The sequence below is a fragment of the Phymastichus coffea genome, unplaced genomic scaffold, assembly GCF_024137745.1.
Source record: "Phymastichus coffea isolate CEN01 unplaced genomic scaffold, Cenicafe_Pcof_1.1 PCOF00008, whole genome shotgun sequence".
Classification (NCBI taxonomy): domain Eukaryota; kingdom Metazoa; phylum Arthropoda; class Insecta; order Hymenoptera; family Eulophidae; genus Phymastichus; species Phymastichus coffea.
The window spans coordinates 2,821,572-2,836,078 of NW_026706819.1; the positions used below are offsets into that span (position 1 = coordinate 2,821,572).

Here is a 14,507-nt window from a genome sequence, read left to right on the forward strand (position 1 = left end):
GCAATTAGAATAGTAAGTCGTTATGCAAATAATTGTTTTATAAAAATAAAATAGTGTTTCAACACACCTTTTCATAATCTGTGATATTTCCAATATCCAAAAGTGTCTAAAATTAGAAAAAAAATAAATTTAACTTAAAAAAATTCAGTTTCTATTCCAACATTAAAATTTTATTTTTTTAATTTACCATTGAAACGGGATAATATTGAGTTGCTGACTTTTCATTTTTTTCGTCAATGCACGATTTCTGTAAATTCTGAAATCAGAATAATAAGTCATTAGAAAAAAATTAATTTAACTTGAAAATTTCCATTTCCATGGCGAAGTTAAAATTTTTTTAAACTTACAGCATCAGGAAAGATGACTTCTATAGTGACATTTTCTTTCGAAGTCACAGATTTTGGATAATCTTCTATATCTGTTTGCGTTCCAATTTCTCTGCTTTTTCGTTTATAAAAATTAAGTGTCTAAAATAATAAAACAATCACTACGCTGTTAAAATTACTTTTGAAAAACACATATATCAATGCATGAAAACTAACCAACTTACAACACACATATTTAACGGTGATAACTCTAGCTGCTGAAGTCGTGGATCCATTAAATGTTCATTTGCACGATCACAATTTTCACTTCAACATATTTCATGGATGAAATAACGCCTCGAGTAACGGGACATTTTTTCACTTTCAAAATTCAGACGTTTGAACAGCACCACAGCTTGACACTGACTGAGTATTTTCTTTCTTTCAAATCGAACTATGCACTACAACTGAGATAAAGTAGGTGTATTTTTGTTTTGGGAATTTATATTATAACATAACCTACGTTGCGACGTTTCAAATTTTTACGACTATGGATCAGTTAACACAACCGAGAGCATTGGTTACTATACACATGTATAGCAATGAATTAACTGTATTAGACGTATGAATTCTAAGAAAAATGATTGAAAAAAATTGTAATTTTCAAAAATTGTCAAAGTCAAGTGAGGGTATTGACACTTGTAATATATCATAAGTCTCCAATATGCTTGCATGTAACTAAATCCTAATATATTCGCGCGTGACTAAGTTACTACATATCAATCAATGCATAGGAAGTCAAAGGCTACTTTAGGATGGGGAGCTCCACTTAGAGTCATTTCGCTTTCGCAGCGAGGGGATGAGGTCTTCCGGTTGTGGACTTAGAAAACTTTCGTGCAGTTTATGTTCGCGCGCAACTAAGACTACTTATACTCGCGCGCGTAGCTATGTCCTTTCATGAGTGTATGCTTCTAATTCATATCACATTAACTTCAAGACCAAATACATTACATTTAGTGCAATGACACTTATAATCAGCAATGTATAATCCAACTGCTAATTTATAAGTTCCAATGCTCATGAATGCTTAAAAATTTGTTCAAAGTTAAAATGAGCGGGTTGATTTAGTAATTCATAAAGTGCAGTCGTGACGCTGTTCAATCATTAATTAACGCGCGTGCATTATGATCACCCTTTATATCAATACATGAATGAAGGAAATATGTGTGTGAGCATGAGAGAGAGCGCACGTACAGCTCATAGCCACACGCTACATGACTAACTTTTGGGAGAGGAGAGAGTGTGATGCATCGCACTGTTCCACGGCTAAGACCATATTACGCTCACACGTGTAAGTTCTCATATGACCGAAAAGTTATCTTTCTCAGCGTGCGACATAGCTAATAGAGCTATGTCACTTCGCAGGCGCACGATTCTAAGTTTTTTTTCTGTTTTGTATGCTGTAGAGACTAAGTGTCGATAGCAGAGAGAGAGAAATGAAACTCAGCCGTGTGTGCATTGGAAAGAAAGGCTATAGTATAAGTCATCTAGCGTCAGCTCGTTTAAAGAGACTTAACTACATTCGCTCGGAGCTAGAGTTCTTGTAGCATATAAAAAGAACTTAGCCGCATTTATAAAGACTCTTGATTGGACATAGGCGTGTGAGCGAATTTTGATTATCGCGCTGTTACTAACATATATGAAAAAGTGAAAAGGAGTAAATGTATAAAATGCGTGTTAAAATCGATGCTTCGTCATATTCGGTCGAGCTTATCGGTTCGAGCAATTATGGCACGTTGCAATCCTTTAACAAGGTATTGAAAAAATTTCAATCAATGAACTAACTTTTGATTTAAACTATATTTCTGTCTAATATTTTTTTCATTGTAGATTTGGCATGGAAATTATCGTTGATATACAAGCGTTTAATTACGATGAATAACCAGTTTTTAAAGAACTTGCAATGATAAATCTCAATGACGATATTGAACCCGCCCATTGGATTTTCAAGCAACCATGTCCTTGAGAAGAACTTTCCAGTCATTCAAAACATGAAAATTCATGGCTTACAGTTAACTTCCATGAGCTTGATTGGAATACAGGAAACTTATCATACGATTACCATCCGCTTATTATACAAGACCTAGGTCGCTTAGCAGCTGACACTGACAAAGTTCTTATTTATGTAAAGGGACGTCAAAAAGTGGAGTGGCTTACTAGATTTATTGATCATTTCTTCAATCTCGAAGATCTGGGTTACCCTTTCTTACATCAGCCAGAATTTTGCGAACCTATAGTTTACAATTATCATCCTCCAGGCTGGACAGAAAACTCTGCGCTTCAAAATGTTATGGCTCTCAAAAACTGGTTGAAAAACCGTTATAGTCGACAATTAAGTCAGACTTGCGACCTTTCTGACAGTGATTCTTCAACGTCAGAGTCGAATAGTGATGATGATGATGATTATGATGTGATGAGTAAACTAAAAATGTTAGATTTATAGGATGAGGAAGTTGCAGTGGAGGTTGGGGATTGGTACAACACCTTCAATTAAAATGAACGGTTTAACCCTATATATGCGATAGCATCAAGGTACGGATTCATTCGCTCCTCTACGCTCACAGTAGATACTTCATATAGCATGAATATTCTTTTTAATCAAACATTTTATATCAACTGTTACTCATAAAATTTTTCATTTTTTATATTTGGAATTTTACATGTCGCAGGTATTAATCTTCATCATGGAAGCTATTAACGCTGTAGCTCGTACCCCATCCTATTTGCCAAAGGAGAAATTAAAAGAAGTTAATCCTTCAATCATTTACACAGTCACTGGCATGACAAAAGTTCAAACAAAATTCGGAACAAGAGTCGTCGAACTGGAGGCTGAGTTTGACGTTTTCCTTCCCAACAAACTAACTATTTCATTGTGAACCCGGAATCGTACATTACTCTGCTCAGTCAACTTGAAAAAAGAATTGTTAAGCTTAAGTATCTTGGCAGCTTATTAGAATTTATATAAGTTACAATAATTCAATAAATATAAAAAAAACTTAAAGAAATTAACCATTTTCAATTTACTATTTATCATCCATTCATTTCCTTTTTTTATTCATTTTAACAATGAGCATTGATGTGTTTGGGCGCAAGCTCAGAGGAACTGACGAACTAAATTTGAAAACTTCACATGAGATTCTTTTAACAAAGATTGAAAATAATGAAGATTCTATTTTAAAATTGAAAGCTGAATTAAAAGAAACTTATACATTGATTGATCTTCGTCGAGAAGAACTTGATATGAAAATCATAGAAGTCATAAGTTGAATGAGTCATTTACCCACTCTATGACGCAGTTACCGTTACAAAAGGAGTGCGATTCATTCGCTGCAGCTTATTTGCCGCCTGCAGCAGCATCAGACATATTAAAAATTCATTAAGTAATAACATTTGAAGTCGGGCTATAGCCTGTTTGCATGAATATCTTAGTAAACCGTATAATGTAGATGATTCTACGGTTCAAACAACGATTTATGTACAGTCACTCATTGACGAACGTACGGACCTGATACATTTTTCTAACATTTTCAACCTATCAACGAATGATCTCATAATAATTGAATATTCTATAGCCTTATTGAAAGGTATCTGGTACATGACAAAGAATAAGAAAACGAACAATTTATCTAAATATTCAATGAGCCTTTGTCATAAATTTACTCAGAAAGATATTACTTGTTCTAGAACTGATAAGTTAGCTACAAAAGTAGTGATCAATGTCAGTCATTCCATATTAAGCATTTTTATACAATATGTTGCTGAATGTGTTCTCATCACCATTGACAATTATCTCAGAAATGAATTGGTTATGGATGTACATTTTATATTCACAGTTTTATATCTACATCAAGAATATATCGATTCCAATCAAAAATTCAAAGTTAAACTTTTCAAAGTGAAATATATTCCTGTTTAATCGACTTACACGTATCGAAGATGGTTCTGCGTAAAAATGCTACAAGCTCTGAAAACCAAGATTAAAAATTATCAAACACAGAATCCATATTACTCTCTTGGCTGTGTAACTAACGTAATTGTCAGCTATTATAAATAAGACAACGCAAGGATCAGATTATTCATCAGCCAGCATTCGAATAAAATGGACCGCTACCCTTCAGTCAAGTGTTCGCGTCCTCCCCAAGAAGACCCGGATGAAAACAAAAAACAATCTACTTGGAAACAAGTCATTTCCAAATTTTCAACCAACACTAGTTATTTTCCAAATCAAAAAAGCTACCAATAGTTCGACAATGAAAAGAAGAAATACAAATAATCAGGTTACAAAACTTGTAAGTATTATAATTATAAGTATAATTATATATATATATATATATATATATATATATATATATATATATATATATGTGTGTATATATATAATACTTATAATTATATATAATTATATATATAATATATAACATATAATTATAAGTATTATAATATAATAGCCATGTATACTTTTCTATCAAAAAAATGTTTTTTTTAATTTTAAACATATTCAAAATTTTGATGAATTTTTGTTGATTTTCTAATAATAATAAACCTTATCCCCACGGAGCATGCGCACGAGTAGTATTACGCCGGTAAATCTAGAACTTTCCACGAGATATACCGACTGGGCATCATGCCTGTACGCCGTCGTCGATATACCCCATTAATCATAATTTTTTTTTCAATCTGACTCATCATCGATTGATCATCGGCATGGGGCCGGGGGCTTGCGGGGGCATCGTTCATCTACGTCGATAACTACCGACCGATCGGGTGTGGGGACCTGGGCATATTGGCAACATACACGTACACACACAACGGTCGGCTACAATGCAAGCCGTCGATAAAAAAATCTGCCGGTAAAACATTCCATCGGTCGATAACACAGGGTTGATAATGTTACCGACTGCTGGTAAGGAAGGAATAAATGCTCGTATGGTAAAAGTGGCTTAGAACCCGTATAGCCTATGCTACTGACGTCTTTATTAGAAAATGACATAATTTATTTTGAACGATCAAATAAATTCATTATTATTAAAAAATATCGTTATTATTATTATTTTGGAGAGAACGGTAGATTAATTATGTTATTTGTAGAGCTACAGTCTTGCAAGTGAATTTTGTTCATTTTCAAAATATTACTACTGTGGGCAAAAAGTAAGGTGAATTTTCAATTTAAACTTCGCGGGCTTAACATTTCGGGCTAGTTCTTTTTTTCTTGAGTTGGTAGGATTGCGAATGACATGTGGGACAAATTTCATGTCAATGTCATCATCAGTAATATATTTACGCTTGTGTTTACCAAACGACCAAGAGTGCATGTTTCGATTTTTACAATGTCTGATTTAATTGAGCAAAGAAGTGCCATCAAATTTTGTTTGCGGAATGAAATTTCGGCTGCGGAAACGTTGAGGATGTTGCGGAAGGCCTTTGGTGATTCTACCATGTCGCAGAAAAATGTTTATAAGTGGTACAAAGACTTCAAAGAGGGTCGAGAACGTGTTGATGACTTGGAGCGCTCCGGACGACCATCGACGTCAACAGATGACCAACACGTCAATAAAGTGAAGGAATTAGTGCTCGAAAATCGTCGGTTGACTGTTAGAGACCTTACTGATATGATCGGAATATTAGAAGGATCTGTGAAAACAATTTTGAAAGACCATTTGGGCCTACGAAAAGTCAAATCTCGTTTGGTACCGAAAACGCTCAATTTCTTGCAAAAAAGTCGCCGCGTTGATGTGTGTGAAACAATGCTTTCTGACTATCAGGACAAGCTCAAATGCATGATTACGGGAGATGAGACTTGGATTTATGCTTACGACCCTGAAACAACCGACCAATCAAGCGAATATCGTGCTAAAAGCGAGGCCAGACCGAAAAGAGCACGTCAAAGTCGTTCAAAAATCAAGGTCATGATGACAGTTTTCTTCGATTTTCGTGGTGTGGTGCACTATGAATTCCTTCCACCCGGCCAAACTATTAATAAGGAATATAATTTGAGCGTTATGCGTCGTTTGCGTGAAGCAATTCGTCTAAAAAGACCAGAATTATGGGCCAACAACTCTTGGTTTTTGCATCACGATAATGCACCATCTCACACTGCACTCGTTCTTCGTGACCATTTCGCCAAAAATTCGACGCATATCGTTCCGCAACCACCGTATTCGCCTGATTTGGCTCCGTGTGACTTCTGGCTATTCCCAAAACTCAAGAGACCACTCCGGGGAACGCGTTTCGAGTCGATTGAGGAGATAAGAGCTGAATCGAAGAAGGCGCTGATGGCTATACCGGAAAGGGACTATTTGGCATGTTTCGAGGATTGGAAAAAACGTTGGCATAAGTGTATTTTATCGGGAGGGGATTACTTCGAAGGGGATGACATTGATGTAGAAGAATAAATAAAGATTTTTCATTTTACAAACAAATTCACCTTACTTTTTGCCCACAGTAGTATTATTAAAAACGTGTATGCAAAATAATTATATATTCTCTGATCTTTAATATTTTATTATATTATTTGAGGAAATCACTTTTTCTCGTGTACAATGAGACTGAAATTTTTCATACACAAAACTTCATTTGTTAATCAATGTGAGATCTTATAATTGACACAGTTATTGTTCCATTTTATAATGAAAAATTATAATATAATTAAAACAATATTTATATTTTAGCTTATTACGTAAGCATTTCTCAATTTTAACGATTTAACATTTTACGTAATTTATTATAAGCTATTAAATCTAAAAAAACGTAACTAACTAAAAAATGATTTCAATGCTTGCCGTTTCTCTAATTAATATGAAATAAATCATTTTTTAGTGATGTAATAATAATTGCTCTTCATCGTCCAGCGTCTCCTCCTCTCATATACCATCATTGGATCCATTATCAATAATATTTAATAGATCATTAGGATCTTTTATATTGATTAACCTTGCACTATAACAGTTGGGCTTCCTTCTAAATTTATCAACAATGATCTCTAACTCTCGACCAAATTTGCCTATTCACTCCGCTCTTTGTTTTTTCTATTCTTCTAAATTGTTACGTCCCAAGCAAGCCAGACATCAGACGCTGAAATGTCATCGAAACAGCAGTTTGCGTGCGCCTTTCAGTCTTTTTCATGCAAACGACTAACTACGCGGTTCCTCGCTTTTAGCAGCTTCGGTACGGATCGATCTCCAGACGGAATCTACATGTAAGTAGATGCCGTTTCTCGTGGAGAGTTGAAAGACACGTATAACTTTCCGGCGACCAGGAGTGAAATAGTAACGAGCTACGCGAAACGTCTAAGACTAACAGTGTAAATTTAATAAAGAAATCAACACCATTAAAAATCAGTGAAGTTTAAACTCGAATCGAAATATTCCGCTAATCCCTCTCGACTCGTTAAGTGTAACTGGCTGTAAACGGTGCTGTAGGCACATTCCACTATTTTCTTCAACGCCGGACTGCAGTTCGACAAATCGCAGGAGAAACTACAGGCCAAAAGGTGGCGAAGGGTAACCCGCCACGACAGGTGTTTCCTTTCGATAATTCTGCCGAGCTTCGCTCGCTCTTGACTGAATTTCCAGGTAAATTACGATTTTACTCGAATTAAAGGGGAAAATAAATATTTGTAAATTCCGGAGGTAACAGAATCGACTTCAACTTTGACGGAATGAAAATGTGGCAAAAATTGAACGTGTTCTCCTTAAAGAAAAGTAGGAAAAACAATTTCAGATTAAATAAATATTTTTAAGTTCAATCAAACACTATTTCTTACTTCGTAATGCTGAATATTTTCTTAGACAAAATGATAATTTGTCCTGAGGGTTACGCGTTTTATCTGGTTTTACAGCTAACTTAATGAAAACTTTTTTTTTCCAAATGTACAGAATAAGTTTTCTTAAAAATGAGGTAAAAGATTGCACCTTCATAGCTTTTTTCCAATTATGATAAGGTACTGAGACTCCATAATGAATATGGAATATACTTATCTGCAATGTTTGCAATAGAAATCATAATTTGTATATATAATTTTTTTTAATTCATGAGTTAATTAATACATACTGTTCCTTTTTGGCCATTTGCTGGAATATGAATTACAAGCGACCATTTTGTTAAATTCTTTTTCTGTATTAAATTTGACTTCGCATAATCATCCGAGTCATACTAGATGTCTTCAGCTTTTCTCTGATAAGCTTCTTTTTCTTTTTTTTTAATACCAGACTTTGAGGCGTTATTTATATCTAGAGTCAACTATTTCCCTTTTTTAGCAACCGGCTCTTGATCACAAAAATAAGGTTCCAATTCAAAGCTGACGCGAGGTGTATATCCTACGGAAAAAATTCAGCTGAAAATCCATGCTGGATATTCAGTAGGATTATATGGATTCCACATGGATTTCTAGGTGGATTTCAGTAGATTTTTTATAATGCAGGATTGATTTTTAGCTGCAACAATAGATTTCACATGAATTCCATGTGAATTTCTAGGTGGATTTTTTTTATCCAGGTGGATTTGTGGCGGTCACGCCAAGCTGGCACAAGATGGTAGCACTCACCAGTCGTCGGTAATACGACGTCGCAAGCAAACGCTCGTTTCTCGCAGCGAATTCGCGTAGCAGCAGTCAGTCTCTCACCGGCGCGCGAGGTAGTTGGTGACGCTTTTGCCAGCTCCTCGTGGCAACTACTTAGTTGCTCTAGCGCTAAGAGAGTAGCTCATTTCAACTATACTTAAATTCCTACAGCTCAGGAAGAACAAACAAGTGTAAATAAAGATTACATACAGTCCATTGTAATCTAGTTAAATAAAGTTCAGTTAAATCAACATACAGTGTAAACCATTTCCCCAGCGTGCGAAGCAACCTTCCACAGATTTTTAAGTAGATTTTTACTAAATAAAGGTAAATTTTTAGTTTGATTTCCAGATAGATTTTTTATAATGCAGGATTGATTTCTAGCTGGTTCAGATGGATTCCACATGGATTTCATGTGAATTTCTAGGTGGATTTTAACGTGGATTTTTGTAATCCAGGTGGATTTCTAGATGGATTTTCAGGTGGATTTCAGTGCATATTTTATAATGCAGGATTGATTTTCAGTTAGATCATATGGATTCCACATAGATTCTATGTAAATTTCTAGGTGGATTTCTAAATGGACTTCTACGTTGATTTTACCTCAAATTCAGAAATATTTTTTTTTATTTAACTATTGATTTCTGGATGAATTTCCGCGATTTTTAAGAATATTTGCTACTTCGAAATCTTAATATTTCTAATCAATTTTGTTTTATAATTCATAAGATAAAAGTCACGGAATAGAAAAATATATATGTATTTCAGAGCACCAGAAAACTATTAGTTGAATAACTATAGTATATAAAAGTTCTTGTTGCATTGTTAAATTTATGACAGGGCTACAGCGAGTTCACTGGCTCTATGCGTGGCACTCTCTTCGCGCGAACGCAGTGACTGAGCATGTGCTGTAACAAAGGGTACATGCTTGTGTCGTTGCAGGGTCAGGAGAGGAGAGCGCAGCGGCAGCGAAGTGGCACTGTGAGCGAGAGCGAGAAGAGCAAGAGAGAGAGAGAGAGAGAGAACAATACAGCGAAGATTTTTGAAAGGAAAAAGTGGGGAGAGGTGCAGCGCGTGGCGACGAAAGAAATGGTGCTAAGAAAAAGCAGGGCAGAGAGGTGCGAGCTGACTATTAAGAATACCGCCTCATAGATAAAAAAGTACTGATCGTTGTAAGAAGTTTTTGGACGAGCTCAGAAACAAAGATTCAAAGGGACCAATCAATAACTACAAGGCAGAAGCAATCCCAACGTGTAGTCGTGACATCGACGCCAGTCTATGGGACTGCCTGATAAAACCGAGGCCGACAAAAGAATACAGCCATTCCATAACTTATATAAATGTAAACTTTTTATTTCATTTTGCAATTTACATTTTATTCTATTTTCTGAGAGTTCATTAATATATTCGACATAGGGACGTAAAAAATACGTCATGCTTGGTTTATCACGTCCAAACCACAACGCACTGTGACGGAGAATTTCGGCTTGCCGGCTTCTCCTTTGTCTCTCTCTCGTCCGTTCGTTGCGCCCGGGCTGAGGGTGTATTTGTATACACTCTCATGCCTACATTTTCTCTGTTTGAGGTGCGGCGAACGGGCATTGGCGGAGCTGGAGGCGGCCGACGAGGCGACGATCCGTTGCCAGGATCGTCATGCGGGAGAGCGAGCGGGATGGAGAGAGCGCGGGCTACGCACGCATCCGACGCGTGCGCGGCCGGGGGGGAAGATCGGCAGTATCGTTTGGGCTGGCCGATCGCGTGCGCGCGTTATTTTCATTCGTCGTCGTTTTGTTGGTGGATGCGCATCCGGTGTGTGGGCGCGCATCGGTGGTAATTTTTTCTCGTGTGTGGAGTGAGTGGCTGGGTCGCGCCCAGCCAAGCCTTGCCGCCCAGCACCGGTGTACGCGGGTAACGGCGAAGCCCGTACCGCCGGCGCGCGCGTGTTTGGCGAGCGGCTGGGGAACAGCCGGCGGCAGCGGCAGCAGTGAGTGGCAGCGGCCGGTTGGCAACAGCGGTCGACGACGGCAGCAACCAGGGGTGGCAGCAACCGGTTGTCACCAACAGCAACGACAGCGAGTGGCAGCGGTAGCAGCAGTAGCGAGCGGTAGCCGGTGGCCGGGCGCGGCCAGCTTCGTTGCAGTCTCCATCGGCGAGGTCGGTGCCGGTTTTTCTCTCTCTCTCTCTCCTTCTCTCGCTCTCTTGCATGTCCGGGAGTGTTCGCGGGTGCAGCGGTGCAGGTCGGGCAGTGATGCCGGCCCCCGTTGCCGGGTTTTGAGGTCGCGGGTGCGTTCGCGAGCGAATAGGCTTAGTCGAATTATCGGGCAGTGATTGCCGATAATCCGATTAAGCGGATTAGCGAGTTTTGCCGATTTGTGAGACGGAGCGTGCGTGCTCCGTCCACTTATTAATTTGTGTTCCTTTTTCTTTTACTTTCTTTTATTGTGCCGTATTAATAAATTTTGTTATACATATATGTGACATATGTTATTGCGTCAACCCGTTCGTTTTCCCGACTTTCCTTTAACTCATGCGCGATTGGCACACACGCTCGGTGTACCATTCAGTCGTGGTAGCATTCGTGCCTCCCGAGCCCTCCTTTTGATAAATACTGTGCGGACGGCCGCGAGCAAAATATTCCCTTGAATAGTCGGCCTAAATAATTCCGTTACAGCACAAGTAATGGTTTTCTAAAAACTAATATTTTGTGGAATTTCATTTATATTCAGTTGAATCGGCCATATTAAATATTTTGAACTATTAAATATTGGCGATCAATCACTGTAAAACATAACGTTAAGATAAGACTCTTTATGATTAGTCGGCAATGATGTTACAAATTGCTTATTTTTTTTACCATCGTAAATATCTCGAAAATCGATGTTAAGCTCATTGTTGTATTTAGAAACAACTTCTATATAAAAGTCGGCATTGGCTTCGATAAAATTTTCAATTTCGCTTTCAACATGAAAATAACGAAATAATCGCTGTAAGAGGGATCTTTCAAATCGATATTGTCGTCATACACTTCACAAAATATTGTGCGTTGTCCTTTACCAAAAGATTCTAGACATACTTTACACACCGAACATACACCGTGATATTCTCTACCTCCTTCTAGATTGAATAATTTATCAAGATGATAGGTGGGAAAACTGTCTTATTAAGGAATATATTTTGAATCTTAAATAAATCTACTATTTCTGTGGTTGGTATTTGATACTTTTTATAACATTTCCTTATAGCTAACATAATTTATATTTTGCTAACACTCATCTGTAATTCCTGAACTTTATTACATTCTTCATCACATAAAATTTCATCTAATTTTTTAAATCTACCATGAACTGTATCATTGTCATTCTTTGACAAATTAATACTAGATGATTGTTTTGCAAGTAAAAGCGATATGTTAATTTTGTCATAAATAATATTTTTATGATTGATAAAATGTAAATATCATATGTTTCTATCAATCTTCGAGACTAGACCTGTTTGCAGTATTTCAGTTCAAAAAGCTAAACATGGTAATAGGTCAATCAAGTGAAGTGAAATCTAAATTAAAAACTTGTTCTTCTGAGTAACCGTCGATTTTAAAAACCAAAAAGAAAATGTCTTAATGTCTTATAGTGGAAAAGAGACAAAAAATAAGTTTAGAAACTCAAACTCAAAATAAGAAAAGCAAATAAAATTAACAGATTACTGGTTAAGTCAATAGTGAAACTAATATATGGTTCTGTAATGAAGTGATGCAGAACTAAGTGATGAAACGGAACCAGTAATAAATCCAGCTTTAAGACCAAATAAATAAAAAATTTTGAGTTACCCAATAAGTTACCAAATAAACGCACTCCATTTAGAAAGTCTATTAAGTGTCATAGCTAAAGATTGTTACATAATAAAAGTACTAAGACAGAACAAAGTTAAAATTCAACCGCTATTAACAGAAAAGTACGAGGGGTATTCAAAAGGTAAGGTGATTTTTCAATTTTCACGGGCTACGTACATTCAAGTTTGGAATTTTTGTTATTGTTGTGTTGGTACACTCGCCACGATCATATATTCATAGTTTTGACTATATAGCACGTGTTGTTTTTCTGGTAGAGGCGTAAGAGGTTAGAAAAGTTTGGCGTGCTCGGCGATTTTCTTCTATCGAAAAGAATGGAGTAAAGAGTTTGCATTAAATTTTCTATAAAAAATGGAATCCAGTGCTCTAAAGCTCTTGAAATGTTGACAATTGCATACGGTGCGCCTACTCTGTGTAAGAAAAATGTTTATATATGTAAGGTTTGATTCTATCTTACGTTATTAAAATAAATAGTTCGGACTCTAAGACTTATTTATAATCGCGTTTCCGAGAGTAGCAAGAAGTTGACACGTAAATACTCTATCAGAATTGAAATTTCAATATTCACCGAATAACAGACACAATATTCGCTGTTTCGATGAGCCGCTTAAAATATAAATGAGTAGGGGAGACCGGGGTAGGTTGGCATGCGGGGTAAGTTGGCCAACTGCTAATAACTCTTGAACAAAGCGATCGAGAGCATTCCCGTCGATACTAGTGACGTAGAATAACACGAGGAATCTGTGTGTTGAGTTTTCGTCGGATCGCTCGAGGCATCGAGGAAAGTTGTAAGTTTGAAAATTTTCTTACATATTTTGAAAAATTTAATACTTTAGAAAATTTTTAATAACTCCTGAAAAATTAATTATTTTTTGAAATGCATTGAAGTATCATATAGAGGTCTCGTTTGAGTATGTGTACAAATTTTTTAAAAATTTTTTACCGAGTTCTAATATATGGGAAAAGAAATTAAAAAACTAGTAAAAGAAGGCAACCATAGTAGAAAAAAAATGACAACTCTTGAACATCAACGGAAAATGTAGGTTGCCTTCAACAACAATTTGTATTGAAAGGTGCAGCCACAAACACTATATGTACTACCTCAATACTGGTATAATCAATTCTATAAGAAGACTGGTTTGCTTATTGTTTAAGATGACAATGTACGAGGTGTGATCAAAAAGTAAGGTGAATTTTTATTTTTCTCAAAAAATATTTATTTATTCATAAATTTTTATTTTATCTCCTTCAAAGTAATCCCCCTCAGATATAATGCACTTGTGCCAACGCTTTTTCCAATCCTCAAAGCATTTCAAAAAATCATATTTTTTTATCTTGTTTAGTTCATCCTTCGATGCCGTCTTTATCTCCTCAATCGTGGCAAAACGCCGTCCTTTCATGGGCCTCTTCAGTTTTGGGAACAAGAATAAGTCACAGGGGGCCAGATCTGGGGAATACGGTGCCTGTGGCATCGTTACTGTATTGGTTTTAGCCAAAAATTCGCGCACAAGCAACGATGTGTAAGCAGGGGCGTTATCATGGTGCTAAAGCCAATTTTTATTTTTCCACAAATTCGGACGTTTCTGGCGGATTGCTTCGCGCAAATTGCGCATAACTTGCAGGTAATATTCCTTATTTACTGTTCTACCCTGTGGCAAGAACTCATGATGCACCACGCCCCTGCAGTCAAAGAAAACTGTAAACAAAACCTTTACATTTGATCGAACTTGGCGTGCTTTTT

General features: G+C 36.6%; 1 protein-coding gene across 3 annotated transcripts in view; it reads left to right on the top strand.

Moving 5' to 3' along the window:
* Window positions 1-14,507, top strand: part of LOC131669918 (uncharacterized) — a 1,245,201-nt gene that overhangs the window by 187,850 nt on the left and 1,042,844 nt on the right. The window lies entirely within an intron of this gene.